Genomic DNA, 4630 nt, shown 5'->3' on the forward strand with positions numbered 1-4630 from the left:
CACACCGCATCCCACACATGGGGCTGCAGCCTCCTGAATGAGGACCCGGGGTGCCGCTTCCCAGCCCAAGGAAGCCGTTAACTGGATTCTCCCAAAGGAGCTGGGAGCCTGCCTCCCTCCAGATAGGTCAAATCTAGGGGCTCTCCCACCCCCTCATATGGCAGGGGAGGACCCCACATAGCATGGCTGTGGCCGAGCCCCCACCTGCTTTATCAGCTGGCTGCACCAGAGCTTCAGGCTCCCTGGGTCCACTGCATGCCCACAGCTCATCTCCACCCTGTCCACACCGTCATACTCGTCCCCTGTATAGGCCAAGGGTCCTTGTCAAGGGCACAGGGGGGCAGGACTCCAGCACCCCCAGTCCACACTGTTCTCTGCAGGGGCCGTCAGGGGACAGCTCAGTCCCTCAGCCTCTTCATCCAGGGTCCTTCCTCTCCCTCCACCACTCTCCTCTTGGCCTGACCACAGGGCCTTGTCCCCTCTGCACACACAGAAGCCAGGGCCCTTTGCAGGGTGGGGCATCTCTGTGGGCTTCCTCTCTGGGCTGCTCCTGCCACTAGAGCAGGTGCCTGTGCCTTTTCAGCCCCCACCCACCCTGCCCCACCCCTTGGGCCTCATCTGCCATGGCCACCCCCTTCTCTTGGCCTCCCCGGCTGGTCACTGGATTGCAGGGAAGGCAGCAAGGCCAGGGTTGGGCGTGGCAGCAGGACAGGGCAGAGATGGGGACCTCGGCAGCACTTCAGGAGCTCAAGGGGCAGTCCCAGGTGTCGGCTGTCAAGGACACAGTAGGGCCATGAGCCCAGGGAGAGCCACTCCACAGCTTGGGATGAAGAGGGAAGGATGGTGCCACCTCCATCACAGAGATCTTCAGCACAGCAGCCAGTGGAGGGGGCAGGGAGAGGGCTCAGCTTCCCACGCACTGAGTGGGGTTTGAGCAGCGCCTGGCTCGGTTGTCATTAGCGCCCCAGATTTAATGAGGGTCCCTGAGAGAATGGCCTAGCAGCAGCCAAGGACAGAGTCCTGTGTGTGTGCAGGAACAGCCTCCAGGGAGCAGGAGGAGAGGTCCAGCATGTGTGCACAATAGAGGGTGACCCCTCCCCAGGCTCCTGTGCAGAGCCTCTGGGGACTCCCACTCGAGACGAGCCCACCACGGAGGGAGGAGGGGTACCTGGAGGCTGTGGGTTCAGCCCAGGCTGTGCTGGCCCTGGGGAGGCCTTTGCTCCTCTCTCCCCAAGCCTGTTTGACTGCAGAGACAGGGTGGGGAAGCTGAGGCTACGCCTGGCAGCTGGGGCCCTGGAGGGCCTGGCCTGTGGGGATCCCTGGTGGGGGATCTGCTGCTCTTCCTGGCCCTGTGTCCAGCACCGAGCAATATGTGGCTAAAACAGCCCGGGCTTCTGGCTTTGGGTCCTCCCGTCTCGGAAGTGGGGCCCTTCCTCAGCCCGTTTGCTCCAGCCTGGAGCTCTGGAGTTGCCTTGGATTTATTTCCCCCTACTTTTCCCAGGCCCTGCGGGGAGGGGTATCATACCCTGGGGGCTCCTCCCCACACTCCCCCAAGGTCCCCCCAAGGCCCCCGCCTGCTCTGGCCTTGCCCAGGGAAGACCGTTGTGAACCAAAGTTCTCTGAAAAGGAATCTGGAGGAAAGAGACTTTATTCCAGTGAACAGTTGGTGAACCCTGGAGGCTCAGCCTCCTGTGCAAGTGGAGGTATGCCTGGAAGAACAGGGGAGGTCAGAGGCGCTACGGAAAGGAGAGCTGTGAAGAGAAGGAGAGCCTTCTGCATCGCTCATTTCATTGGCACCGGTAAGGTTCTGAGGAGCTGGCAAGCGCTGACCAGTGAGTGCTGCCCGTGGTGCGTAAAACTAGTCTGAGTATTGTAGCCAGACTTCAGGTCAGGAGATTAAACAGGCTTCAGGTTACAGCCGGCATTCTTAGCTGCCAGGCTTGCAGAAAAGGACGTTTTGGATGATGTTTTGTGTCCTGAGTGCTGTCTTCCCCTCTGGCTTCTCAGCTCTTTGGTTGAGTATGACAAGAATGACCCAATTCCTAGGATCAGCATTCACACCCTCCCCGCAGGAGCTCTCACCCCTCCCCTCCACCCCCTGCAGCCACCACCCCACCACTGACCTCACCTCTCACCACCCTCTCCTGGTCCCCCGACTCCAGTCGCCCTGGTTCCAGGTATCTGGGGTTCTGGGGATCCCAGGCTCCTGCCTCAGTCCTGAGTCTGCCCAGTGTGGAAGCCTCCAGGAAGCTGGCTGTATGCCAGGTTGTCTCAGACCGCAGCAGCTTGTTTTCAAGTTTAGGAACTTGGGTGGGTGGGGGGAGGAACTCCTTTTACGCCACCTATCCAGTCCAAACACAAGCCTCTGATGAAACCCAGTTCTCCCCTGCTCCCACCCACCCCACCCCACCACCATGCCTGCCTGTACTCACCAGTTATCTTTGCCCCGCACGAACTTGAGCGGGGGCTCAGGGGCACTCTGGCTCATGGGGAGGCTGGCTCGGGGGCCCTGGGGCTGCAGTCTGGCCTTGCACTCACCACAGCTGGCAGGAGCAGCCAGCAGCTCAGGCTCCAGCCCCGCCCCTACCCGCCCCGTCCCACCCACTGGGAGAGCTGCCTGGACCACCCCACCCCAAGAGCTGCCAGGAAGGGGGCCCCCAGGAGGTGCCCCCCATCTCTGATGCAGGGCAATGCTCCCAGTGGTTTTCCCGCTAGGGAAATGGGGCAAAGTTGGGGTGGATATCGACCCTGATAACTGAAGGGGACACTTAGTGAGCTCCAGGCACCAGGGAGGGGAGGGTCCCCCAGGCAGTGCCACCCCAAAGCCAGCGCAGTGGGGAGTCCCACTCTCAGGCTGAAGCCTAGGTCAGGGCCAGGCTTTCCCAGGCTTCTCCTCCTGCCTGTCTGTCTCCAGATGACGAAGTTTCGGTTTGGGGAAATGGCGTCGTTTGCTTGCCTCCCCGTGCTTTGCACTGCATGGAGGGGCTGGCTCCCCACCTGCAGCCCCAAGGCCAGCCATGGGGGCAGGAGGGTGCAGCGGCTAGAGCCCACCCCTCAGGGCCGTGCAGGGCAGGGCAGTGCCCAGAGGGGGACAGGGGAAAGGGTAGTGGGCTTCCCCTTTGGGGCCCCTCCCTCTCCTCCCAGGATTTCTCAGTCCCCCTTCCCTCTCCAGCGGCCACACAGGAAGGAGAGGGCGGGGAGTTCTCAGAAATGTTCTCCAGAGGAGAAAGGAAACTAAAACCTCCCCCGGCACAAACACGGAGCCCCATGCCCATCCTTCCTCAGCCCCCACCCCAGTGGCCCAGGGAAGCCAGCCAGGGTGAGACTTTGTCCTGCCACACAGGGAGCATGCTTCCAGATGGGTGAGGGCCTCTGTCTGGACTCTGTGCCATGAATCTCTTTCCTTTGCTGAGTAGAATCCCTGCCCTTTTCTCCTTATGTTGTCTTTGGTTCACAGCGTGGGAGCTGGACTGTCGTGCATAGGGCTGCCTTTCCGTTCCTGCGGCCCCGTCCTCTCTGCTGCTCTCGCACCTCTGTGTCCCGGCCGGCACAGAGGGTGCACTCCGGGAGGCTGGGGTATGCAGCCCGGTCAGGGGGCTGCAGACGGGAGACTGCGCTGTGTGTGTGGCGGGGTGAGGGGTACTGCCTGTGCCTGGAGCGGTCTTCCGTGGAGAGCAAGGTCTCCACTGACACTTTCTCCTTAAACCAAAAGAACATTAACTGTCCCTTGGGGAGGGCCTGGGCTACCTGTGCTCCAGCGCCTCCGGGGCCCTGCAGCTGCCTGGGGTTCTTGTGTGTTGGCCTGATGGTATGAGTGTCACTGCTGCCTCTGGCCCCAGTTCCTCCTCAGCTTCCTGGGGCCCCTTTCACCTGTGCTGGGCTCAGAGGAGCCACACCCTTCCATGGGACACACCAGCCTGGAGTCAGCACAGAGCCCTGAGTCCTGTGTCCCTGGCCACGGCAGGGACATGCTGGTATGGAAACCACGAGGCAAACGTGTCTGCTGACCAGAGAGCTGCAGGTGCTGCCTCGGACAGGAAGCCTTGCTGTGGCCGCTGGGGCCGTGATGCCGTGACCCGCAGAGCTGGTCCTGGTAAGTCCACACCTCCAGCTTGGGCCCGGGGTGGGTGCTGAGCTCCAGGGCAGCCAGAGCTTCTCTCCTAGCCCCTGCCACCCAGACAGGTCTTCTCTCAATGGCCTGTGGCAGCAACTTCCTCCCAGAGAGCATATCTGCTGGAATCCAATGGCTGCAGCAGGTTCCAGCAAGGTACAGGGAGAAGGAGTCCCTGTCGGCACAGAAGCATTTTGTCACCACAGGCAGGACTGATGCAGAGACTGAGTGCAGCCAGGAGGCTCCAGGTAGGGCTCTTGGGTCTCTGGGCAGGGGCCCTGGGGAGAGCCCTCTGGGATGGCGCTGGCACTGAAGTGTCTTGAAGGAGGCTGCTGCCACTGTGGGCAGTGGGCAAGGAAAGGACAGAGGGCAAAGACCCCAGGCCCCTTGGACCCCTCTGCCTGGTGAGCAGGGAGCTGCCAGGTTTGTGTCCAGCCCAGTGTGAAAAGGAAGGAAGTCAGAGGTTGGGAGCGCCTCCAGTTCTTGGGGGAGAGCCTGTGAGTTCAGAAGGCTTTGGCC

This window comes from Pongo abelii, chromosome 11, assembly GCF_028885655.2.
Source record: "Pongo abelii isolate AG06213 chromosome 11, NHGRI_mPonAbe1-v2.0_pri, whole genome shotgun sequence".
In the NCBI taxonomy this organism is placed as follows: domain Eukaryota; kingdom Metazoa; phylum Chordata; class Mammalia; order Primates; family Hominidae; genus Pongo; species Pongo abelii.